The sequence below is a fragment of the Pan paniscus genome, chromosome X (genome assembly GCF_029289425.2).
Source record: "Pan paniscus chromosome X, NHGRI_mPanPan1-v2.0_pri, whole genome shotgun sequence".
Taxonomy (NCBI): domain Eukaryota; kingdom Metazoa; phylum Chordata; class Mammalia; order Primates; family Hominidae; genus Pan; species Pan paniscus.
The window spans coordinates 140676846-140704072 of NC_073272.2; the positions used below are offsets into that span (position 1 = coordinate 140676846).

Consider the following 27227-nt stretch of genomic DNA (forward strand, 5'->3'; position numbering starts at 1 on the left):
GCATCCTTGTTGTATTCCAGATCTTAGACAAAAGGCTTTCAATATTTCCCTGTTCAGTATGACACTAGTTGTGAGTATGTTGCATATGACTTTTGTTCCTTCTATACCCAGGTTTTTTTAGGGTTTTTATCTTACAGGGATGTTGAATTTTATCACATGCTATTTCCACATCGGTGAAATGGTTGTAATTTTTGTCTTTCATACAGTTGATATTGTGTCCAGAATTGGTGGGTTCTTGGTCTCACTGACTTCAAGAATGAAGCTGCGGACCCTCACGGTGAGTGTTACAGCTCTTAAGGTGGCGCGTCTGGAGTTTGTTCCTTCTGATGTTCGGATGTGTTTGGAGTTTCTTCCTTCTGGTGGGTTCGTGGTCTCGCTGGCTCAGGCAGGAGTGAAGCTGCAGACCTTCGCGGTGAGTTACAGCTCATAAAGGCAGTGTGGACCCAAAGAGTGAGCAGCAGCAGGATTTATTGCAAAGAGTGAAAGAACAAAGCTTCCGCAATGTGGAAGGGGACCTGAGCGGGTTGCCACTGCTGGCTGGGGCAGCCTGCTTTTATTCTCTTATCTGGCCCCACCCACATCCTGCTGATTGGTAGAGCCGAGTGGTCTGTTTTGACAGGGCGCTGATTGGTGCGTTTACAATCCCTGAGCTAGACGCAAAGGTTCTCTACCTCCCCACCAGATTAGCTAGATACAGAGTATCCACACAAAGGTTCTCCAAGTCCCCACCAGAGTAGCTAGATACAGAGTGCGAATTGGTGCGTTTACAAACCCTGAGCTAGACACAGGGTGCTGATTGGTGTGTTTACAAACCTTGAGCTAGATACAGAGTGCTGATTGGTGTATTTACAGTCCTTTAGCTAGACATAAAGGTTCTCCAAGTTCCCACTAGACTCAGGAGCCCAGCTGGCTTCACCCAGTGGGTCTCGCACTGGGGCTGCAGGTGGAGCTGCCTGCCAGTCCTGCGCAGTGCACCCACACTCGTCAGCTCTTGGGTAGTTGATGGGACTGGGTGCCATGGATCGGGGGCGGCGCTCATCGGGGAGGCTCGGGCTGCACAGGAGCCCACGGAGGCGGGGGGAGGCTCAGGCATGGCAGGCTGCAGGTCTCAAGCACTGCCCTGCGGGAAGGCAGCTAAGGCCTGGCCAGAAATCGAGCGCAGCACCGGTGGGCCGGCACTGCTGGGGGACCCAGCACACCCTCCGTGGCCGCTATCCTGGGGCCGCTCCGAGTGCGGGGTCTGCCGAGCCCACGCCCACCTGCAACTCGCGTTGGCCCGCAAGCAGTGCGCGCAGCCCTGGTTCCCGCCCGCGCCTCTCCCTCCACACCTCCTGGCAAACTGAGGGAGCCGGCTCCGGCCTTGGCCAGCCCAGAAAGGGGCTCCCACAGTGCAGCGGTGGGCTGAAGGGCTCCTCAAGTGCCACCAAAGTGGGAGCCCAGGCAGAGGAGGTGCCGAAAGTGAGAGAGGGCTGTGAGGACTGCCAGCACGCTGTCACTTCTCAATATGATGTATCACAATAATTGATTTCTGTGTGTTGAACCATCCTTGCATCCAAGGGATAAATCTCATATGGTAATGATGAATGATGTGTTTATTGTGTTGTTGAATTTGGATTACTAGTATTTTGTTGAGAATTTTTGCATCAATGTTCATCAGGGTTGTGGGCCTGTAGTAGTCTTTTTTGATCTGTCTTTGTCTGGTTTTGGTATCAGGGTTATAGTTGCCTCATAGAATGAGTTTACAAGTATTCCCTTCTCCTCTGTCATTTGGAGTTGTTTGAGTGAGATTGATAAGAGTTTTTCTTTAAACATTTGATAAAATTCATCTGTGAAGCCATCGGGTCACAGGATTTTCTTTGCTGCAAGACTTTTACTTATGGTTTCAACTTCATTACTTGTTATTGGTCTATTCAGGTTTTGAATTTCTTCATGGTTCAATCTAAGTAGGTTGCATGTGTCTAGGAATTTATCCCTTTCTCCTAGGTTTTCCAATATATTGGCATATAGTTGCTCAATGTAGTCTCTAATGATCCTGTGAATCTCTGTGGTGTCAGTTGCAATGTCTCCTTTTTTATCTCTGATTTATTTATTTGGTTCTTCTCTCATTTTTTCTTGGTGTGACTAAAAGTTTGTCAATTTTCTTTATGTTTTTGAAAAATCAACTTTTCATTTTGTTGATCTTTTCTATTTTTGGTTTTAAATTTTGTTTATTTCTGCTGTGATTTTCATTATTTCTTTTCTTCTACCAGCCTTGGGTTTGATTTCCTCTTGCTTTTCTAGTTCTTTAAGATGCATTCTTAAGTTGTATATTTTGAAGTTTTTCTTCTTTTTTGATGTAGGCACTTATAGTTCAAACTTCCTTCTTAGTACTGCTTTTGCTGTACCCCATAGGTTTTGATATGTTGTGTTTTCATTTTCATTTGTATCATGAAATATTTTAATTTTCTTTTAAATTTCCTTACTGTTTCACTTCTCATTTAGGAAAATATTGTTTAATTTCCATGTATTTGTGTAGATTTTAAATTTTCTCTTGTTACTGATTTCTAGTTTTATTCCATTGTGATCAAATAAGATACTTGATATTATTTCAATTTTTGAATGTTTTAAGACTAATTTGTGACCCAACCTATGGGCTATCCTTGAGGATAATCCATGAGCTGAGGAAAAGTGTGTTTTCTGCAGCCATTGGATGAAATGTTCTGTAAATACCTGTTAGATCCATTTGGTCTATAGTGCAGATTACGTCTGATGTTTCTTTGTTGATTTTCTGTCTGGATAATCTGTTCAATCCTGAAAATGAGGTGTTGAAGTCCCCAGCTGTTATTGTATTGGGGTCTATCTCTCTCTTTAGCTCTAAGAATATTTGCTTTATATATTGAGGTGCTCCAGTGTTGCATGCATATACTTTTAAAATTATTATATCCTCTTTCTGAATTGACTGCTTTTTAATTAGATAACAAGCTTCTTTATAGCTATAGTTTTTGTGTTAAAATCTATTTTTTCTGAGATAAGTATAGCTATTCCCGCTCTTTTTTGGTTTCTATTCACATGGAATATCTTTTTTCACCTCTTTGTTTTGCATCTATGTATGTCTATGTGAAATGTCTTTTTGTAGGCATTAGAGCTAATTTTTGTATTATTATTATTATTGTTATTTTTTTTTAGTAGAGACGGGGTTTCACCATATTGACCAGGCTGGTCTTGAACTCCTGACCTTGTGATCTGCCCGCCTTGGCCTCCCAAAGTGCTGGGCGTGAGCCACTGCGCCTGGCCGAGTTTTAAGTGTCCCAGAAGCTTGTCTGCTTTAGTATTCCCGCTGTGTATTTTTAGTAGAGACAGGGTTTCTCCTTGTTGGTTAGGCTGGTCTCGAACTCCTGACCTCAGGTGATCCACCCATCTCAGCCTCCCAAAGTGCTGGGATTACACATGTGAGCCACTGTGCCTGACCAATTTTGTCTTTTTAAAAATCCATTCTGTCACTCTGTTTCTTTGGTTTGTAGAGTTTATTTCATTTACATGCAATGTTATTATTGATAAGTAAGGACTTACTCCTGCCATTTTAAAATTTGTTTATCTAGTTGTTTTGTGGTCTTCCTTCCCTCTTTTTTTTCCTCTCTTCCCTTTTGTGAAAGTATTTTTTTTTTTCTGGCGGTATGTTTTAATTTCTTACTTTTAATTTTTTTTGTGTGTATCTGATGTAGGTTTTTTGATTTGAGACTACCATGTGGCTTGCAATTAACATCTTTTAATCCATTATTTTAAACTGATGATAACTCTAATTGCAAAAACAAACAAACAAACAATACTCAGTGATAATTTGTCTCAATTCAGGAAATGGATTATTTGAAGAAAAATTCTCATTAAGTGGAGGTTTGAGCTGTATAAGGATAATTCCCAGCCTCTTTCTCAAATTTCATGCTGGTTCCTGCCAGTACATCACTGTTTGGGAAAAATGGGAATGGAATCACAGAAGTTTACTGTTGCAGGGGACAGTTTCAGTCATTTACTATAAGAGTTTCAGTGTTTCTAAATGAGAAAAGGACCTGCAGAATGGCCCACCAATGAAAACAGATTAAATGAAAAAGCAAAGGTCCAGAGATGAACAACTTATACATGGCAAACATTAAGACATCATCTTCAAAGACAGCATGAAACTATAAAAAAACACTGGACTTGGAGGTGATAAAACCTGGTGCAGATTCTACATATGACATTTTATATCATGGACAAAATTCCAGATTCTCTAAATCTAAATTTCCTTATTTTTCTTCATTTATAAAAAGTGAGTAAAAAATACTTTCTCACAGAATTGATGTTTGATGTGTTTCAAATTAAAAAAAATAGTATGACAGTAAGTTTTAAAGTGTAAATTGTTTTTGACACATTAATTCTTATCCATTCTTTCTAAAGTTGTCTTGAAATCATTTCAAATTTATAAAATATCTTGTAAGAATTTTATGAATTCCTAGATATTCTAACCCCCAGGTGAGCCAATTGGTATCTGCTTTTTTTTTTTTTTTTTTTTTTTTTTTTTTTTGAGATGGAGTCTCACTCTGTCACCCAGGCTGGAGTGCAGTGGCGTGATCTCGGCTCACTGCAAGCTCTGTCTCCTGGGTTCATGCCATTCTCCTGCCTCAGCCTCCCGAGTAGCTGAGACTACAGGTGCCTGCCACCACGCCTGGCTAAGTTTTTGTAGACGGGGTTTCACCATGTTAGCCAGGATGGTCTCGATCTCCTGACCTCGTGATCTGCCTGCCTCGACCTCCCAAAGTTCTGGGACTACAGGCATGAGCCACCGTGCCCAGCTGCCAGTTGCTATCTTTTTACCAAGTTTGACTTACTCTTGTTCTCTATTTCAATATTTGTATGTATATATGTGTATGTGCTTACATAATCCTTTTTCTGAACCATTTGAGAGTTGCAAACAGAAAGGCTCATTACCACTTGGTATTTCAGTGAGCATTTTCGAAAAACAAGTACACTATCCTACAAAACCACAGTCTTATCGAAATCAAGGAGCTTAAAATTAATATAATGCTTCCACTTACCCCATTAAGATTTCCTTCAACTGTACCCAAAATGAAATTTTTAGATCCAAGTTCCAAGCCTGGAGCATGTATTATATTTAGTTATTGATATGGTTTGGCTGTGTCCCCACCCAAATTTCATCTTGAGTTGTAGCTTGTATAATCCCCACGTGTTATGGGAGGGACCTGGTGGGAGGTGATTGAAACATTGGGGTGGGTTTTTCCAATCCTCTTCTCATGATAGTGAATAAGTCTCATGAGATCTGATGGTTTTATAAAGGGCAGTTCCCCTGCAGATGCTCTCTGGCCTGCTGCCATGTAAGATGTGCCTTTGCTCCTCCTCTGCCTTCTGGCATGATTGTGAGGCCTCCCCAGCCATGTGGAACTGTGAGTCCATTAAACCTATTTTCTTTTACAAATTTCCTAGTCTCAGATATTTCTTCATAGCAGTATGAAAATGGACTAATACAGTAATTTAGTATGGATAGACTGGGGTACTGCTATTAAGATACCCAATAATGTGGAAGCAACTTTGGAAGTGGATAACGGGCAGAAGTTGGAACAGTTTAGAGGGCTCAGAAGAAGATAGGAAAACGTAGGAAAGTTTGGAACTTCCTAGACACTTGAAGGGCTCAGAAGACAGGAGGATGTGGGAGTTTGGAACTTCCTAGAGACTTGTTGAATGGCTTTGACTAAAATGCTGCTAGTGCTGTGGACAATAAAGTCCAGGCTGAGGTGGTCTCAGATGGACATGAGGAACTTTTTGGTAACTGGAGCAAAGGTCACTCTTGCAATATAAAGAGACTGGTGGCATTTTGCCCCTGCTGTAGAGATCAGTAGAACTTTGAACTTGAGAGACATGATTTAGGGTATCTGGCAGAAGAAATTTCTAAGCAGCAAAGCACTCAAGAGGAAGCAGAGTATAAAAGTTTGGAAAATTTGTAGCCCGACGATGCAATAGAAAAGAAAAACCCTTTTTCTGGGGAGAAATTAAAGCCAGCTGCAGAAATTTGCATAAGTAAGGAGGAGCCAAATGCTAATAGCCAAGACAATGGGGAAAATATCTCTGGGACATGTCAGAGACACAGCCCCTCCCATCACAGGCCCAGAGGCCTAGGAGTGAAAAATGGTTTCCTGGGCTAAATCTAGGGCCCCCCTTCTGTGTGCAGCCTAAGGACTTGGTGCCCTGTGCTCCAGCAACTCCAGCCGAGGGTAAAGGGGCCAAGGTACACCTCGGGCTGTGGCTTCAGAGAGTGCAAGCCCCAAGCATTGGCAGCTTCCACATGGTGTTGAGCCTGCAGGTGCACAGAAGCCAAGAATTGAGGTTTGGGAACCTCCGCCAAGACTTCAGATGATGTGTGGAAATGCCTGGATGTTCAGGCAAAAGTTTGCTCCAGGGGCAGGGCCCTCATGGGGGACCTCTGCTAGGGCAGTACAGAAGGGAAATCTGGGGTCGGAGCTCCCACTTAGAGTCCCCACTGGGGCACTCCCTAGTGAAGATGTGAGAAGAGGGCCACCATGCTTCAGACCCCAGAATGGTAGACCCACTTACAGCTTGCAGTGTGTTCCTGGAAAAGCCACAGACACTCAATGCCAGCCATGACAGCAACCACCGGCGGGGGGGGGTGGGGGGCGCTGTACCCTGCAAAGCCACAGAAGCAGAGCTCCCCAAGGGAGCCCACCTCTTGCATCAGTGTGACCTGGATGTGAGACATGATCAAAGGAGATGGAGATCGAGTCAAAGGAGATCATTTTGATTGATGGCCCCACTGGATTTTGGGCTTGTATGGAATCTGTAGCCCCTTTGGCCAATTTCTCTCATTTGTAATGGGTGTATTTACTTGATGCCTGTATCCCCATTGTATCTAGGAGGTAACTAACTTGCTTTTGATTTTACAGGCTCATAGGCGGAAGGGACTTGCCTTATCTCAGATGAGACTTTAGACTTGGGCTTTTGAGTTAATGCTGAAATGAGTTACGACTTTGGGGGACTGTTGGGAAGGCATGATTGGTTTTGACATATGAGGACATGAGATTTGGGAGGGGTCAGGGATGGAATGAAATTGTTTGGCTGTGTCCCCACCCAAATCTCATCTTGAATTGTAGTTCCCATAATCCCCGTGTCATGGGAGGGACCAAGTGGGAGGTAATTGTATCATGGAGGCACGTTTTTTTCTTGTGCTTTTCTTGTGATAGTGAGTAAGTCTTATGAGATCTGATTATTTTATAAAGAGCTGTTCCCCTGCGCATGCAGTCTTGCTTGCTGCCATGTAAGACATGCCTTTTGCTCCTCCTTCACCTTCTGCCATGATTGTGAGGCCTCCTTAGCCATGTGGAACTGTGAGTTCATTAAACCTCTTTTTCTCTATAGATTACCCAATCTCAGGTATTTTTTCATAGCAATATGAAAATGGACTAATACAGTTATCATGTCTCTTCAGTCTCCACAGTCTGGATCCATTCTTCAGTCTTTTCCTTGCCATGTCCTTGGCAGTTTTGAAAAGTGCAGGCTAGTAACTAAAAATGTCCCTCAATTCCTGGTATTTATTCATTATTAGATAAATATTATGCATTTTCTTTACTAGTGTAGTGTTTTTCCGGTGAAACTCCGTCTCTACTAAAAATACAAAAAATAAGCCAGGCGTGGTGGCGGGCACCTGTAATCCCAGCTACTTGGGAGGCTGAGGCAGGAGAATGGCATGAACTTGGAAGGTGGAGGTTGCAGTGAGCCTAGATCGTGCCACTGCACTCCAGCCTGGGCAACAGAGCAAGGAGACTCTGTCTCAAAAAAAAAAAAAAAAAAAAAAAAAAAAAAAAGTATAATGTTTTTTCTGAGTGCCTCATATCAGAAAGCACATGATTTCAATTTTTTCTATCACTGTTGGTGGTAACTTTTATCACTTGTTTAAGGTGGTTTCTGCCAGATTTCTCCCCAAAGGTAAAATAATTATTTTGCAAGTTTTAGGAAGTATTTAATAGTAATTACATTCTACTCTATAGGAATGTTTTCCATTCTCTTTTACATATCTATATATATATGTAAAATATATATAGATATATATATATACATTTACATACAAAATATATATTAGTATGGACCTCTGGATTCCTATCTAATGCACTGGATTATAATCCATTACTATCATTATTCATGTCAATGCTTACATTTTCCAGATTTGCCCAGTTGAGACCCCTTTAAGCTAGATTATGTGTCTTATTGTCATGCTTATCTCATTCTTTGAGCACTTCTTTCTTTCCTGTACAATATGATATTCCTGGCTCATCTTGTACTTTTCTCGTCCCAGCCCTGGAATCATCCATTTCTCCAAGGAATACTCATTAACTTCAGTAGTGATTGGTTTTCAGAAATAAACATCTCAAGGTTAGGAGTGCAAATTGCTGTTGATATTGATTTCTCACTTTTGGAACAACCATTCAGCCATTTGGAAAAGAAAGTCAACCTCAAACCTTACCTTATTCCATGTACAAACATTAATCATAGACTTAACATAAAAGTGACAACTACAAAGTTTCTATCTTTTTTATATAAAAGAAAATAATTACAAATTGGATTTCATACAAAGAAAATTATTTTGCTCATTTAGACACTGGTAAAGGCCAGGTGCGGTGGCTCACACCTGTAATCCCAGCACTTTGGGAGGCTGAGGTGGGTGGATCACCTGAGGTCAGGAGTTTGAGACCAGCCTGACCAATATGATGAAACCCTGTCTCTACTAAAAATACAAAAATTAGCCGAGTGTGGTGGCATGCGCCTGTAATCCCAGCTACTCAGGAGGCTGAGACAGGAGAATTGCTTGAACCCAGGAGGCAAAGGTTGCAGTGAGCCAAGATTGTGCCACTGCAATCCAGCCTGGCGACAGAGCAAAAAATAAATAAATAAACAACAACAACAACAACAACAAAAACAAAAAAGCACTAGTGATCAGCAGAATAATATTACATAATTCTGTATGTTTGCCCAGTTATTAATATAGGCTCAGGCTTTCCCTGTAGGGACTTTCCTAAGCCTTTTTTGCTCTGATATCCCATTTTCTGTAACATTTTAAATCCTGGATTCTCAATAGTTTCATTTGTAAGTCTCATATCCCATGCTGTAAGTCTCAACCCCATAGGTTAACAGCTACAGTTGCAACATAAGGTTGAAAAGTACATGACTGTCCATCTAGTCTGAGACAGGGTAAAATCTCAGCACTCTGTTGAACACTTTGAGCTGTTCCCACTCCGACTAAGGATGTAGAAGTTAATTGCAAGGGCCAGGATGGGGGCCAATTGTCTTTAGATATTACTGACACATCAGCTCCTGTATCCATAAGCCCATAAAATGTCTTTCCTGTAATTTGCACTGTACAGGTAGGTCGATTAGAAGCTATGAGTTGGGATAGGTAAATTTCCCTCCTACTTTTACTCTCAAATCCTTGATTCCCTTGTTTCTCCTTACGTGGAGAAGGGTGTAACTTGCAAGGAATAAGCAATAGCTGAGCAGTATATTCTCCCAGTTCAAAAACCCAAAGATCTTGTGACATTACCACTACTTGAATTTCTCCTTCATAATCAGAATCAATAACTCTTGGGACTATAGTAATGCCCTGTAAGTTAAGACAGCTTTTTGCCAAAATTAATCCCATGTATCCTGTTGGCAAAGGTCCCAAATACCAGTGGGAATCTTGGTGGGTTTGTCTCCTCCAACTAATATAACCTGTTCTCTGACTGGGAGATCTAATCCTGAGCTTCCGGGTGTTCCTGGGGAGAGGGAATCAATGTGCCTCCGGGAACCCATCCCTGAGACAGGGCTGTGGCCTGGATTGGGAATGCCCTCATTGTTTGTGGGGCCTGGGTTCAGGCCCCCTTCTCGTTTCCCGACATGGGGGTGCCATTCTGATGAAATTTGGAATGGCATTGACTAGCCCAATGATTTCCTTTATTGCAAGAAGGCAAAGTCCTGGCGTTTTTTCTTTTGGGGGTGGAGAACTGCATTATAAGATCCCTTCTGCCCGGAGGTCTGACGGCATTCTTTTTTGAAATGTCCGATTTTTCAACAATTACAACATTTTCTCATTTTAAGATTCGCCCCTTGGCCCTTTTTAGATTTGTCCATTACTAAATTAGCCATTGCTTGAGCCATCATTGTAGAGCGATAAAGCTCAGTTCCCACATCTGGACAAGCTTTAAGAAAATTTCCCAAGTTTTTTGTACATCTCACAGGTGCCAGTGCACGCTTACAATCCACATTTGCATTCTCAAAAGCTAGAGTTAAGGTTAGCATTTCTGCAGCAGTGGTATGAGGAATCTGTTGCTTCACTGCCTCTTGTAGTCTTGCAAGAAAATGTGCATAGGGTTCCTGCAATTCTTGCATGATACATAAAAATGATTTTACGGGGACCCCTTCCTCTGGAATTGTGGCCCAGGTGCGTTTAGCAGCCAAGGCACACTGCTTATAAGCAGCATCTGGGAGTGCCATTTCATGTTGCGGGTCTGAATAAGGGCGATTACCTAATAGCATATCCTCTGTAATGTCTCCGTGTCCAGCAGCACGATTCTTTCTAGCCTGGTCTGCACACAGTTCTTGCCAATTTAAATTCCATGTCAGGTACACACTAGCAGACAAACAAGTGCGAGCCAAATGCTTTACATCAAATGGTGGAAGACGCATGGCACCAAATATAGATTCTGACAATCCTAAAGTGAATGGGCTTTGGACTCCATTATTCACTATACTAGCTTTCAATTCGTTCAGCAACTTAAACTCTAGTGTGGTGTGTTCATGAATAAACTGCTGTGGATTATTTGGATTGGGCCTTATGGAAATGGGAAAAGTGCAAGGTCCTAAGGGCTCTCCAGCTATAGCAGCAGAGCGTAAAATTCTTTGTATTGGGGTCTCTATTTCTGCTACTGAAGGAGGTGGTACAGATGTTTCTGCTACTGGAGGGGGTGACACAGGCCAATTTTCATCCTCCCTCCCCTGTTTATTATTTTTAATTGGTACTGTGGGTGGGACAAAAGATTCTTTTAAATTTTTAGACTCAGAACATGACTCCTGCTGTCTAGCAGAATAAGAAGGAGATAATGGCAGAAGGACAGTACGAACTAAACTCCAAGCAGAAAAAACACAAGGATCAACTTTAAGACCTTTTCGATGAGCTCGTTTTAATCCTTCTCCTGCTCTGTCCCAATTTTCCACATCAAGAGTGCCTATCTGTGGAAAGCATGGGTTATGCGTGATAACCTCCTGCAGCATCTTAGTGTTTGAGAACTAACCTGAGCACCAGATTGTTTAAGTAAAACTTCAAGCAACTGCACATAATGTTGCTCCTCAATAGAAAAATTCTGCCCCATGTTACCCTGATTAAGAAAACGTCCTGTTCCCAGTCCCTCTTTAGGGCACTGACCTTATATCTGCTGCTGCCACACTCCTCCTGGGGTTTCTCGTTTGTCTTGTCAGTTTCACGTTCTCTCCTCCAGCAGACCTTCTTTGCTCACTGTCTGTGTTCAAGGCGCCACTTGTCGCTGATGGTTTCTACGAGAGTGAACAAAGGGGGACGAACGCAGAAATAGAGACAAAAACAAGAGGATCTGTTTTAAAAGAAGGGGTCAGGGGGCTCCTTGCTTCTAGTGAGGAAAGGCAGCCCTGAGCTTCTACAGCCCTTCATATTTATTAGGTAGAAAGAGCAGGGAGGAAGAGGTAATGGTTGTTCAGCTGCTTGATTTATCACAGGTACACATAATTGCTTTCTTTGTACAACAGGCTTCAGATGTTCCTATAGATAATCACAAGGAACACTGTGCTTGAGGCATGACTGCCCTCAGCACCCCTTCTGGCGGCAGATGCAGTTGTTAGTTTTCCAACATCTTGCTTTCATGACAGCAGTTTGGTGTTTGCTCATATAGCCTCCAGTGGTATACTGAGTTGGTCATGACCCCCATTTTCTTGCCCTATAACACAAGAGCAAAACTCTGTCTCAAAAAAAAAAAAAAAGATACCGCTAAGAAAATGAAAGTACAAACCACTGAATATATAAACATATACACCCTCAAAGGAATACTACCTAGAACATATAAAAATTTTAGAATATATAAATATAAATGTTTATTAAGAATATATAAACATATAAATTACTCCTAAAATCAACAATTAAAGAAAAACATCCTTAGAAAATAATTGGACAGTTTCATACACAGGCTTAACATACTCTTACTATTTAGCAATTGCATTCCTTAGTATTTAATGAAGTGACTTGAAAACGTATCCACATAAAAACCTGCACATGAATGGTTTTAGCAGCTTTATTTATAGTTGCCAAAACTTGAAAGCAACCAAGACATCCTTCAACAATGAATAAACTGTAGTACATCAAATGGAATATTATTCAGAAATAAAAGAAGTTAGCTGTCAAACCTTGAAAAAACAAGGTATATGTATTAATCCATTCTTGTATTGCTATAAAACAATACTTGAGACTGGGTAATTTATAAAGAAAAGAGGATTAATTAGCTCATGGTTCTGCTGGCTATACAGGAAGTGTGGTGCCAGCAGCTGCTTCTGGTGCAGCCTCAGGAAGCTTACAATCATGGTGGAAGGTGAAGGGGAGCCAGTATGTTCCATGGCAAGAGCAAGAGCAAGAGCAAGAGAGAGAGAGGTGGTCCCAGAAACTTTAACAATCAGGTCTCAGGTGAATTAAGAGTGACTATTCCTTTATAATCAAGTGGATGAGGTTAAACCCTTTATGAAGGATCTGCCTCATGATTGAGTCACCTCTCACTAGGTCCCAGCTCCAACAGTGGGAATCACCTAACAACATGAGATTTGAAGGAGACAAAGTGACGTGGTTTGGATTTGTATCCCCACTGAAATCACATGTCGAATTCTAATCCCTAGTGTTGGAGGAGTGGCTTGGTTGGAGGTGATTGAATCATGGGAATGGATTTTCCCCTTGTTGTTCTCATGATAGTGAGTGAATTCTCAGGAGATCTGGTTGCTTAAAAGTGTGTAGCATCTCCCCCTTCTCTGTCTCCTGCTCGGGCCACGTGAAGTTGTGCCTGCTTCCCCTTCCCCTTGTGCCATGATTGAAAGTTTCTTGTGGCTGGCTGGGCACGGTGGCTCACGCCTGTAATCCCAGCACTTTGGGAGGCTGAGGCAGGTGGATCACGAGGTCAGGAGATCGAGACCATCCTGGCTAACACGGTGAAACCCCATCTCTACTAAAATTACAAATAATTAGCCGGGCATGGTGGCGGGCACCTGTAGTCCCAGCTACTCGGGAGGCTGAGGCAGGAGAATGGCGTGAACCCAGGAGGCGGAGCTTGCAGTGAGCTGAGATTGCGCCACTGCACTCCAGCCTGGGTGACAGAGCAAGACTCCGTCTCAAAAAAAAAAAAAAAAAGTTTCCTGTGGCCTCCACAGCTATGCAAAACTGTGAGCCAATTATATCCCTTTTATTTATAAATTACCCCGTCTTAGGTATTTCTTTATAGCAGTGCAAGAATGGACTAAAACAGAAAAATGGTACCAGGAATTGGGGCATTGCTGTAAAGATACTGAAAATGTGGAAGTAGGTTTGGAACTGGGGAATTAACAGAGGTTGGAATAGATTGGAGGGTTCAGAAGAAGACAGGAAGATGAGGGAAAGTTTGGAACTTCCTGGAGACTTGTTGAATGGTTGTGACCAAAATGCTAATAGTGATATGAACAGTGAAGTCCAGTCTGAAGAGGCCTCAGGTAGAGATGAGGAACTTATTGGGAATGGAGTAAAGCTCACTGTTGCTATGCTTTAGCAAAGAGACTGGTAGCATTGTGCCCCTGCTATAGGGATCTGTGGAACTTTAAATTTGAGAGAGATGATTTAGGGTATCTGCAAGAAGAAATGTCTAAGTTGCAAAGCATTCAAGATGTAGTCTGGCTGCTTCCAAAAGCATATTCTCGTATGCATAGCACACAGATGTTATGAAGTTGGAACTTATATTTAAAAGAGAAGCAGAGCATAAAAGTTTGGAAAATTTGCAGCCTAACCATGTGGTAGTCAAGAAAAACCCATTTCCTGAGGAGGTTTGCTTAAGTAAAGAAGAGCTAAATGTTAATAGCCAAGACAATGGGAAAATGCCTCAAAGGCATTTCAGAGACCTTTGAGGCAGCCCCTTCCATCACATGCCCTGAGGCCTAGGGGAGAAAAATGGTTTTGTGGATCAGGCCTAGGACCCTGCTGCCCTGCACAATGTTGGGACCCTTCTCCCTGTGTCCCAGCCACTCCAGCTCCAGCTGTGGATAAAAGAGCCCGAGATACATCTCAGGCCGCTGCTCCAGAGGGTGCAAGCCACAAGCCTTGGTGGCTTCCATGTGGTGTTAAGGCTGCAGGTACACAGAGAGCAAGAGTTGAGTTTGGGAGTCTCTGCTTAGATTTCAGAGGATAAATGGAAATGCCTGGATGTCTAGGCAGAAGTCTGCTGCAGGGGTGGATCCCTCATGGGGAACCTCTACTAGGGCATGTGGAGGGGAAGTGTGGGATTGGAGCACTCACAAATGTTCCCACCAGGGCACTGTCTAGTGGAGCTGTGAGAATAGGGCCACCATCCTCCAGACCCCAGAATGGTATCTCCAGAAATAGTTTGCACTGTGCACCTGGAAAAGCCACAGGCACTCAGTGCCAGCCCAGGAAAGCAGCTGTCGGGGATGAGCCCTGCAGAGCCACAGGGGTGGAGCTGCTGAAGGCTTGGGAGCCCACCCCTTATATCAGTGTGACCTGAATTTGGGACATGGAGTCAAAAAAGATTATTTTGGAACTTTAATGTTTAATGACTGCCCTGCTGGGTTTCAGACTTATGTGGCGGTTGTGGCCCCTGTCTTTTGGCCTATTTCTCCCTTTTGGAAAAGGAGTATTTACCAAATGCCTATACCCCTGTTGTATCTTGGAAGTAACTAATTTGGTTTTGATTTTATGGGCTTATAGGCAGAAGAGATTTGCCTTGTCTTAGATGAGACTGAACTGCGGACTTTCTGAGTTAATGGTGAAATGAGTTAAGATGTGGGGGACTATTGAGATGGATGATTGTATTTTGCAGTGTCAGAAGGACATGACATTTGGGAGGGGTCAGGGGCAGAATGATATAGTTTGAATTTGTGTCACTGCCCAAATCTCAGGTTGAATTGTAATCCCCAGGGTTGGAGGAGGGACCTGGTGGGAGGTTATTGAATCATGGGGGTGGATTTCTCACTTGCTGTTCTCATGATAGTGAGTTCTCATGTGATTTCGTTGTTTAAAATATACACCATCTCTCCCTTTGCTCTGTTCCTCCTGCTCTGGCCATGTAAGGTGAGGCTGCTTCCCTGTCACCTTCCACCATGATTGAAAGTTTCCTAATGTGTCCCTCATCTTTCTACCTATACAGCCTATGGAAGCACGACCCAATTAAACCTCTTTTCTTTATGAATTACCCAGTCTCTGGTATTTCTTTTTTACTTTATCTTTTTTTTTTTTTTTTTTTTTTTTGAGACAGAGTCTCGCTTTGTTTCCCAGGCTGGAGTACAGTGGTGCGATCTCGGCTCACTGCAACCTCTGTCTCCCGGCATCAAGCAATTCTCCTGCCTTAGCCTCCTGAGTAGCTGGGACTACAGGTGCGTGCCACCACGCCCAGCTAATTTTTGTATTTTTAGTAGAGATGGGGTTTCACCATGTTGGCCAGGCTGGTCTCGAACTCCTGACCTCATGATCCACCCACCTCGGCCTCCCAAAGTGCTGGGGTTACAGGTGTGAGCCACTGTGCCCAGCCTCTGGTATTTCTTTATAGCAGTGTGACAATGGACTAATACTAAAAATATCCAAATCATATCATTCTGCCCCTGGTCCCCCAAATTTTGTGTTTGTCTCACATTGCAAAATACAATCATGCCTTTGCAATAGTCTCCCAAAGTCTTAACTTGTTCCAGTGTTATTAACTCATAAGTTCCAAGTCCCAAGTCCATAGTCTCATGTGGAGAAGAGTTCCTTCCACCTGTGAGCCTATGAGATAAAAAGCATGTTACTTATTCCCAAGATATAATGGTGGTACAGGCATCGGGTATACATTTTCATTTCAAACAGGAGAACTTAGCCAAAATACATGGGCTACAGGCCCCACACAAATCTGAAACCAGCAGGGCAGTCATTAAACCTTAAAGCTTCTAAATAATCCCTGATACCATGTCCCACATCCAGGGCACACCAGTGCAAGGAGTGGGCTCCCAAGACCTTGGGCAGCTCTGCCCTTGTGATTTTGCAGGGTGAAGCCTCTGTGGCTGCTCTCACAAGTTGGAGTTGAACACCTGTGGCTTTTCCAGATTCAGTATGCCAGCTGCCCATGGCTCTATCATTCTAGAGTCCAGAGGGTGGTGGCCCCCTTCCCACAGCTCAACTGGACAATGCCTCATTGGAGACTCTGTGTCGGGGCTTCAACCCCACATTTCCCCTCAGTACTGACCTAGTAGAATTTCTCTGTGGTGCTGTGCCCCTGTGGCAGGTTTCTGTCTGGGTACCCAGACTTTCTGATACATCCTCTGAAATTTTGGTCGAAGCTGCCAAGCCTCCTTCATTTTTGCATTCTGTGCACCTGCAGGCTCATTGTCCTGTGGAGGCCACCATGGGTTATGGTTTGTGCCCTCCAAAGCATCCCAAGCTGTACCTGGGACCTTTTGATCTGAGGCTGGAACTGGGGTTGCCTGTATGCAGGAAGCAGTGTCTTGAGGCTTCTTTGGGGCAGCAGGGCCCTGGGCCTGGCCCGTGAAACCATTCTTTCTTCCCAGAGCTCTGGGCCTGTGAGGGGAGAAACTGTCTTCAAAATTTTTGAAATGCCTTTGAGGCCTTTTTCCCATTGTCTTGGCTATAAGTAGCTGGCTGGCTTTTAGTCATGCTAGTCTCCCTAGCACGTGGTTGCTCCACAGCCCTCTTGAATTCCTCTTTTGAAAATGCTCTTTCCTTTACCAAAATTGGCCAGGCTGCCCATTTCCAAATTTTTATACCCTGCTTCCCTTTTAAATATAAGTTCCAAATTTATTTCTTTTCTCTCATATCTGATCACAGAGTGTTAAAAGCATCCAGGCCAAATCTTAGATGTTTTGCTGCTTAGAAATTTCTTCTGCCACATACCGTAAGTCATTTACTCTTAAGTTCAAACTTCCATAGATCCCTAGGACGTAAACACAATGCAGCAAAGCACTTTGCTAGAGTATAATATGAGTGACCTTTATTCCAGTTTCCAATAACTTCCTCATTTCCATCGGAGACCTCATTAGTCTGGACTTCACTGTTTGTATTCTTATCAGCATTTTTGCATACAATCATTTAGTCTCTAAGAAGTTCCAAACTTAACCTCATCTTCCTGTCTTCTTCTGAGTCCTCCAAGCTCTTCCAACCTCTGCCCAATAACCAGCTCCAAAGCTGTTTCTACATTTTTAGATATTGTTATAACAATAGCCCATTCTTTGGTACCAATTTTTGGTATTAGTCCATTCTTGCATTGCTATATAGAAATGCCTGAGACTGAGTAATCTATAAAGAAAAAAGGTTTAATTGGCTCATGGTTCTGCAGGCTGTAAAGAAGCATGACAGCATCTGCTTCTGGTGAGGGTTTCAGGAAGCTTACAATCACAGAAGAAGGCAAAGGGGAGCCAGTGTGCCATGTGGTGAAAGCAGCAGTAAGATAGAGAGAAGTGGGAAGTCTCATACTTTTTGAACAACCAGATCTCATGTGAACTAACTGAGTGAGAATTCACTTATCACCAAGTGGATGGTGCTGAAGGATTAATGAGGGATCCACCCCTATTATCCAATACCTCTCACCAGGCCCCACCTCCAACACTGGGAATCACATTTCAAGATGAGATTTTGAGGGTGCAAACATCCAAACCATATTAACAGACATGTGCGCATATAGCTGAGTGAAAAGACACACACAGTGCTAAGTGAAAGAAGCTAATAGGAGAAGACTACATACTGTATGATTCCAACTATATGACATTCTGGTAAAGACAATGGAAACAGTAAAAAGATCAGTGGTTTCCAGGTTTGGGGAGAGAGTGAAATGAATAGGTGGTGGACAGACGATTTTTAGGTCAATCAAGCTATTCTTATTTTATTTATTTATTTTTTTTGAGACAGAGTTTCTCTGTTGTTGCCCAGGCTGGAGTGCAATGATACGACCTTGGCTCACTGCAACCTCCGAGTCCCAGGTTCAAGCGATTCTCCTGTCTGAGCCTCCCAAGTAGCTGGGATTACAGGCACATGCCACCACACCCATCTAATTTTTGTATTTTTAGTGGAGATGAGGGTTAATCATATTGGTCAGGCTGGTCTCGCACTCCTGACCTCAGGTGATCCACCCGCCTCTGCCTCCCAAAGTGCTGAGATTATAGGTGTAAGCCACCACGCCCAGCCGAAACTATTTTTTACAATACTATAATGGTGGATATATGTTATTATATATTTTTCAGTAGCCACACAATGTACAACAGAGAAAGTGAACCCTAATGTAAACTATAGACTTTAGTCAATAATAATGTATTGACATTGGCTTATCAATTGTAACAAATGTATTACACTAATGCAAGATGTTAGTAATAGGAGAAACTGTGTGTGGGAGGGTATTGGGGTAAATGGGAAAAATCTATTTTCTGCCCAATTTTTCTGTAAACTTGAAACTTCTCTAAAAATGGTTTATTAATTATAAACAAAAGGCAAACAACCCAGGTTTTTCTAATGGGCAAAAGTCTTGAATAAACTAATTCACAAAAGAAGATATGAGAATGGCAAATAGATATATGAAAAGGTTCTTAACATCATTATTGTAAAGGAGATACAATAAGATACCATTTTATACTAAAATTTGGATGGCTAAAATTTTTTAAATGCATAATTCCCTTAATGATATTGAAAATGCAAAATCACCGGAATTCTCACACACTGCTGGTAGGAATATAAAATGGTGCATCCACTTTGTAGAACTGTTTGGTAGTTTCTTTTTTTTTTCTTTTTTTTCTTTTTTTGAGACAGAGTCTTAATCTGTCTCCAAGGCTGGAGTGCAGTGGCGTGATCTCGGCTCAGAGCAACCTCTGTCTCCCGGGTTCAAGCAATTCTCCTGCCTCAGCCTCCCGAGTAGCTGGGACTACAGGCATGTGCCACCACACTCGGCTAATTTTTGTGTGTTTTTAGTAGAGATGGGTTTTCACCATGTTGGTCAGGCTGGTCTCAAACTCCTGATTTCAAATGATCCGCCCGCCTTGGCCTCCCAAAGTGCTGGGATTACAGGTAGTTTCTTAAACAGTTAAAGATATACCTACACCACGGCCCACTATCGGTTTCTAGAATAAAAACATGTTCACAAAAATTTTCTACTAGAATGTACGTAAACCACTGGAAACAACTCAAATGCCCATCGACAGAGGAATGTTTAAAATGCATTGTAGCACATTCCTGTAATCAATACCACTCAGAAAACTACTAATACACACAAGACAAAGATTAATCTCAAAAGCATTATTTTGAATGAAATACAGACACATAAGAGTAGCATACCTGTATGGTTCAATTTATATACAATCCAAGAACAGGGGAAACTGCTTCCTGGTTATAGAAATGAGAAGGGAGATTGGCTGGGGCTGGGTGTACAAGGGAGACTGACTGCAAAGAGACACAGAGAAATTTGGGGGGTGATGACAATGCTCTATGTTTGACTATGGTGGTGGTTATATGGCTCTATACAATTGCTAAAACTAGTCAAACTGAACACATACTGTTTATGCTTCTAATTTATATAAATATACCTAAATTAAAAGAAAAAAGACTGTAATATTAACTTCAAAGACCTCAACAAAAGAAAAGCTGATGATACAAAAATTCTAAACATAACGAAACTGTCATTCAAGTATAAAGACACAGAACGCTTTTGTACCAAGAGAGAGTAGCTTCCATTTACCTGAAAGGGCCCTAGGAGAGATATAGCTAAATGTGAACTTTAGTAGCATCTTCAAAAATGACACACGGGAAATATATTCTATTCGATTTTCCAAACTCCCAAAAGCGTATGTCTTTATACCAACGTTTCAGTTACCCGTCTTGAAATTGCTGTTTTGAAGTCCAGTTCCCCAGTACCTCAGAATGTGACCTTATTTGGGGATAGAGTCTTTGCAGAGATAATTTGGTTAAAATGAATTCATTAGGGTACGATCTATTCTGACTGGTGTCCCTGTAAAAAGAGGAAATTTGGGTGCACACACCCAAAGGGAGAACAGTGTGAAAATACAGAGAAAAGACTGCCATCTACAAGCTAAGGAGAGGGGCCTAGAACAGATCCTTCCCTCACAACCCCCAGAAGGAAGCAGCCCTGCGAACACCTCGATCTTTTACTTCTAACCTCCAGAGCTGTTACAAATAAATAAATTTCTGTTGTTTAAGCCACCCAGTCTGTGCTTCTTTGTTATAGCAGCCCTAAAAAAACAAGTACGTAATGGCTTAGTTAACTAACACTACTCCCACAAAACGTAGTTCAGATGTCGGGTACCACTGTATACCCACTGGTTATTCCATAAAGTACGTATTTTGCTGCTAACTCTTCAGTCCACATTTCATTATATAAATAACAGACGTGCATCATAAATGGCCAATCACATCACTTTCTACAAAGACTGTCAGTAATTGGTCACTGCACATCTAATATTTAATGCATACATAGCAAAGCATGTTAATTGTGTTGCCTCCTTTCCTTTCAGTGATAAAGCTATGTGACATTTTAGATACATGGACAACAGAAAGATGGAATTGGACAAAGAATGAAAATGCAGGGAAGAAATAAATCAGCAAACAAAACACTGCACGTGAAATTGGAAAGTGGTTGTAATGGGAAGAATGAAGATGTCCCAAAGGAAGTAACACTGGCAAAAACTTTCACATTAAAGAAACTTTTGGGGAAATTTTACAAATTTAAATACAAAGGATAAAACACTGGAAGCAATCCATACTTAGAAAGGAATATGACAATTCACTAAAGCAAAGCAAGATGCTTACTTCATATCATAAATTACATGATTTATGTGCTAAGAAGCTGTTGTGATTTTCAAGAATCTCGAGGAAGCTCCCAATAGCTATCTCATTCTGCCACAACAAAGCAGATATCTCTTAAGTGCTTACTAAGAAGCCCGTGTGACTTTCACATCTGCCTGTGCACCTGTCTGCAACTACCCCAGAGTATAATAGACTGTTCTCTTCCACCTTTTAAATCTCATTCATGCAAGTGCCTCTTACTGGAAAACTGTAATCCAGAATCATTTCGGGGAGAGGATTCTGGGAAACTGTTCACTGGCTTCTCTTCTGTGATACAAAAAGAGGATCTTAAAGCAGCTTGGTCATTGTGGTAGGCAGAAAAATTGCCTTCCAAAGATGTTCGATCCCTGCAACCTGTGAATATATTACTTTATATGCAAACAGAAACTTCAGAGATGGTATTAAGTTTACTTTAAAAATAGAGAAAACATCCTGGATTATTCACATGATCCTAGTGTGATCACATGTGTCCTTATTAAAACTGGAAGAGGGAGACAGAAGACTGAGTCAGAGAGATGCAAGAAAATTCAAAGTGTGAGAGGGACTCCTACCCACCATTGCTGGTGTGAAAGATGGAGAAAAGGGGCCAGAAGCCAAGGCATGGAGGCAGCATCTACAAGCTAGATATCACCTTCATCTGACAGCCTCAAAGGAAACAGGAATGCTAGTGCTACAGTTGCAACAACCTGAATGTACAATAAAACAATTCTCGACCGGGCACAGTGGCTCATGCTTGTAATCCCGGCACTTTGGGAGGTCGAAGCAGGCGGATCACCTGAGGTCGGGAGTTCGAGACCAGCCTGGCCAACATGGAGAAACCCATCTCTACTAAAAATACAAAATTAGCTGGGCGTGGTGGTGCACACCTGTAATCCCAGCTACTCGGGAGTCTGAGGCAGGAGAATTGCTTGAACCCAGGAGGCAGAGATTGTGGTGAGCCAAAATCTTGCCGTTGCATTCCAGCCTGGGCAACAAGAGCAAAACTTCATCTCAAAACAAAACAACAAAACAAAACAAAAAAACAATTCTCACTTAGAGCCTTTAGAAAGGAACAGAGCTCTACTGACTCCTTGATTTCTGCTTGGTGAGAAATTCATCTGACTTTTGCCCTAGAGAACTGAAGGATAATCAATTTATGTTGTTCAAGCCACTGAGTTTGTAGTAATTTGCTACTGCAGCAATGGGAAACTAATACAATGGTCATGCTGAGTTCATAACAGGCCTCTAGAAATAACGAGGACATAAGTGGAAGAAAGTCTAGCAGTAAGGATTGAACCCATTGAAATGTAGGGCTACAATTAAAATAAATGTAGAGATTATGAGTACAAATTTTAAAAATATAAATTCTGTAAATTCTGATAACATAGAAATTAAGTAATTAAGGAAGAGAAGAACTAGAGGAAAATGGCTAGCTTTTTCTATGGTAGTAAGTTCATCTTTCATAACTGAGATCAAACCATCATTGTAACTAGATAAAATAATATAAAAACTCAGATACTTTTAATGATAAACATTGGAGAAATAAAATAATTAACCAAAATTTGGGTAGTAGAGAAGTAGAAGGGAAAGGTGGAGAAAGTGGAAATATACTAATTCCACCATTGTTCATTATAAGCAAAGAATACTATCTAAAGGAGAGAGGATTAAATGTGTTTTTTATAATTAAAGCAAAACTAGCAGATTAAAAATATAACCCTTCCCAAGCTTCAGAAGAAATACACAAAAAAGTAAAGAAAATATATTAAAGACATTTAAAACAGAAAACATAACATGAAATAAGTTGACAAACTAAGCCTATAAGTGCCTACCATTTAAATAAAATCAGCTAAAGTCACTTTTTAAAGGATATGTTTTCAGATCTCATTACATAGCAAAACCGCTGTACTTAAAAATGACTCAGAAACACTAACATTAAATGATGGAGAGAGTTAAACCATGCAAATGCAAACAAAAATAAATCAGGGTTCATACTTTTAAAATTGGACATGTTGAATTTATCGCAGAAAGCATTATAATAGAAAAAATAGTGAAACACTTTGTTGGTTTTTTTTCTTCAACTTTTATTTTAAGTTCCTGGGGTACATGTGCAGGATATGCAGGTTTGTTACATAGGTAAATGTGTGCCATGGTGGTTTGCTGTGCAGATCAAACCGTCACCTAGGTGTTAAACTCTGCATGGATTAGCTATCCTTCCTGATGCTCTCCCTCCCCGTACCCTCCTGACAGCCCTCAGTGTGTGTTGTTCCCCAGCCATGTGTCCATGTGTTATCATTTAGCTCCCACTTTCCCACTTATAAGTGAGAACATGTGGTGTTTGGTTTTCTGTTCTTTCATTAGTTTGCTGAGGATAATAGCTTCCAGCTCCATCCATGTCCCTGCAAAGGACATGAACTCATTCCTTTTTATGGCTGCATAGTATTCCATGGTGTATATATACCACATTTTCTTTATCCAGTCTATCATTGATGGGCATTTGGGTTGATTTCATGTCTTTGCTATTATGAATAGTGCTGCAATGAACATACACATGCATGTATCTTTATAATAGAATGATTTATATTCCTTTGGTTTTATACCCAGTAATGGGATTGCTGGGTCAAATAGTATTTCTGCTTCTAGATCTTTAGAGAATCTCCACACTGTCTTCCACGGTAGTTGAACTAATTTACATCCCCACCAACAGTGTAAAAGCCTTCTGTTTTCCTTGCAACCTCGCCAGCATCTGTTGTTTCTTGACTTTTTAATAATTGCCATTCTGACTGGCATAAGATGATATTTCATTGTGGTTTTGATTTGCATTTCTCTAATGATCAGTGATGTTGAGCTTGTTTCATGTTGTTGACTGCATGAATGTCTTCTTTTGAGAAGTTTCTGTTTGTGTCCTTTGCCCACTTTTTAATGTTTTTTTTTCTTGTAAATTTGTTTAAGCTTAGTGGAACACTTTGTAATGATAAAGGTTGCAATTCCCATCAGAGATCCAACAATTATGAAAATCCATGTGCTAAATAATATAGCATTAATTTTCATAAGGCAAGCATTTCAAGAGTAAAAAGAGAAGAATAAAATCATATTAGTAGTGAAGGGCTTTAAGACATCTCTCTCAGTCCATAATAGATCCCAGAGGACAAAAAATCCCCACATAGATCTCAATATCCTAATTAGTAAAGTATATATAATTGACAAATATTGAACCAACCATATTAATGTCAGGAAAAGGACTAAATTTAAGGTTCTCAGATTCCCAGTATGCTGTTTTCTTGCCCCTGAAACTATGATTTTCGTCTATATTAAATTATATGCAAAAGAATGATGTCGGACTTATACCTCAGGCCATACACGAATAACTTGAAATAAAACAAAGGCCCTACAGCAATAGCTAAAACTATAAAACTCTTAAGAGAAAACATAGGTTTTAGTCTTCATGACTTTGGATTTGGCAATGGCTTCTTAGATGTGACACCAAACACACAAGTGACAAAAAAAGTAGAAACACCGGACCTCATAAAACTTAAAAGCTTTAGTGCCTCAAAAGCCACTATCAATAAAATGAATGGACATCCCAGAGAATGAGATAAACTATTTTCATACTGTATGTCACATAAGTGACTAATATGTAAAATATGTAAAGAACTCCTCCAGCTCAGCATGAAAAAGAGAAAACACCCAAATAAAAAGTGTGCAAAGGTCTTGAATAGACATTTTTCCAAAGTAGGTATACAGTTGATCAATAAGCACATGAAAAAAATATTCAAGATCGTTAATCATCAGGGAAATGCAAATCAAAACCACAATGAGATACTACTGCATACCAATTGGTATGGCTATAATATTAATTTTAAAAAACAATAAAAAGCGTTGCTGAGAATGTGGAGAAATTGGAACCCTCAATCATTGCTGGTGGGAATGTAAAATGGTGCAGCTGCTAAAAAAAGCCTGGCATTGTTCTCAAATGGTTAACCATAGAGTTACCATTTCATCCAGCAATTCTATTTCTGGGTATATACTTGTGAGAAATGAAGACGTATGTCCACCCAGAAACATGAACATGATTATTTATAGTATCATTATTTATAACAGCAAAATTGAATCAACTCAAATGTCCATCCACTGATTCAATACATAAAATGAGACGCATCCATGCAAATAAATATGATTCTGCAATGCAAAAGATGAAGTATTGATACATGCTACAATATGGATGAACCTTAAACAAAATGCTAAGTGCAAGAAGCCAGTTGCAAAGGAACACAGGATTCCATTTACGTTAAATCTCTGGAATAAGCAAATTCACGGATACAAAAATAGAGTAGAAATTGCTTAGCACTGGGGAATGGAGGAAATGGGCATGACTGCTAAAGGGCTAAAGGGAATGGCGTGCCTTTTTGGGTGAAAATGTTCTAAAATTGGTTGTGGCAATAATTTTACAACCTTGCGAATATACTAAAAGTGTGCTAGATTATACACTTTTAAATGGCAAATTGTATGGCATGTAAGTAATCAAAATCAATATCATACACACACACGTACACATATGTTTACACTGAGAAACAGCACCCATGTTTACACAGAGAAGGTTAGTGTAGGGTTTTGCAGTGTGACAGTCCATGCACGTTGTCACTGATATGCTGCCTCACCTTTTTGATGTAGGTGTTAGAGACAGACTTGTAACTCCTTCAGCTCCTGCGGTATCTTCAGCTTCATCTTCTCTGACTGTTGGGCCAGGTGTGTGTTTAGCTTCCCGATGAAGGACATTGACTTCTCTTGCACTTCATCTGCATCATCCAAGTTGAAGGTTTAGAGGTCGTGGGAAACTGATGTGGATTTCTGCTCATCTTTGGGAATTCTGGTTATCCCTTTTCTCCACCATTTTGCAGGCATCTTTCCTTCCTTACTGCCTGTCCTGCTGTCTTCAGAGTAAACACAAGACTCAGAAGTAATGGGAAAATATAGATTTCTTTACCACTTCCTACAATAGCATATAATCAAATAATGCCTATAATAAATGCTTTATTCTATATTACTTGTAGTGGTTCTGTTGCAATTGTGATACATGTCTGGTTTCATAATGTTTCCAGATAGTCTCTTACATCTTATCAGCCTGAACAATATTATTGCCTGCATAGATTCCCCACATGGCAAATCTACATGCAGTTGTCCCAGACAATAAAAGCTGTCCCAGACAGCCTTTCCAACTTTTATCTTCTGACAATATTATCTCAAAACAACAGATTACACCTTAGCTACTCCCTTAAATCACATTTTGCCCCTTCCATCTTCTTCACATCAGTGTTATGCTTTATTGTGCTCGGTGATATAATTTGGAATTTGTAGCTATAGACAACATTTCTGTCTTTGCCAAGCAGTTAATTAAGGTGTTACTATAACCTCACTGCAAATGTAATCTAAAGGATTAAAGTATGACTCAAACTTACCTATCTCAAGATAGTCAGATAAGCTATATTTTGGGAAACTAACATTGAATGAGCTTCTACATTATGCTTATCACATCCTCTCATTTACTACTAAAAACCTTGCATGATCGATATAGTTTTGCCTATTTCACAAATGAAAAAACTGAGGCACAGAGATGTTACTATGAAAACAGTGACGCTAATGTACGTAACTGTGAATGGACTTGATTTGGTTTCTTCCTGTAGAAAGCATGCCAATGGGCTCTCCCATATACTTTTTCGATTTCTCTCCCCTGCTCATCACACATTTTAACTCTGTCCCTGACTATACATTGGCCTTATTCTCATCAGCTGCAGATATGGTTTTCCCACAAGACTGTGGAGTTTCTGGCAACAACTAGGCTTCATATGTTCCCAGTTGAACAACTCCAATAGAAAAATAACTTTCTTCTGAAAGTCTTCCAGGGGAGGACTCTGACAGGACATGCTTTAATTATGTCTCCCTTGGACCAATCACTGTGACAAAAAGGATGTTCTATTTTGAATGACTCAGCCTAAATCAGGTCCATTCCCCTGTGGCAGAGAGCAGGAGGTGGGTAATTGGGAGGAGACACCATTTTAGATGCCACTGTCATGACCACACGAAGTGGGCATTCTCCAGCGCAGCAAAAATAAGGGAGGTGGGAGGGTGTGCTGAGAACTTGCCTAGC

At 41.1% G+C, this 27227-nt stretch overlaps 1 protein-coding gene across 1 annotated transcript in view; it reads left to right on the forward strand.

The window, feature by feature from the left end:
• The window catches only part of MAGEC3 (MAGE family member C3), a 671639-nt gene that overhangs the window by 10260 nt on the left and 634152 nt on the right, over window positions 1–27227 (forward strand). The window contains 1 exon segment of the mRNA XM_055106666.2: window positions 207–277. The gene's annotated coding sequence lies outside the window, so the exon portion shown is untranslated.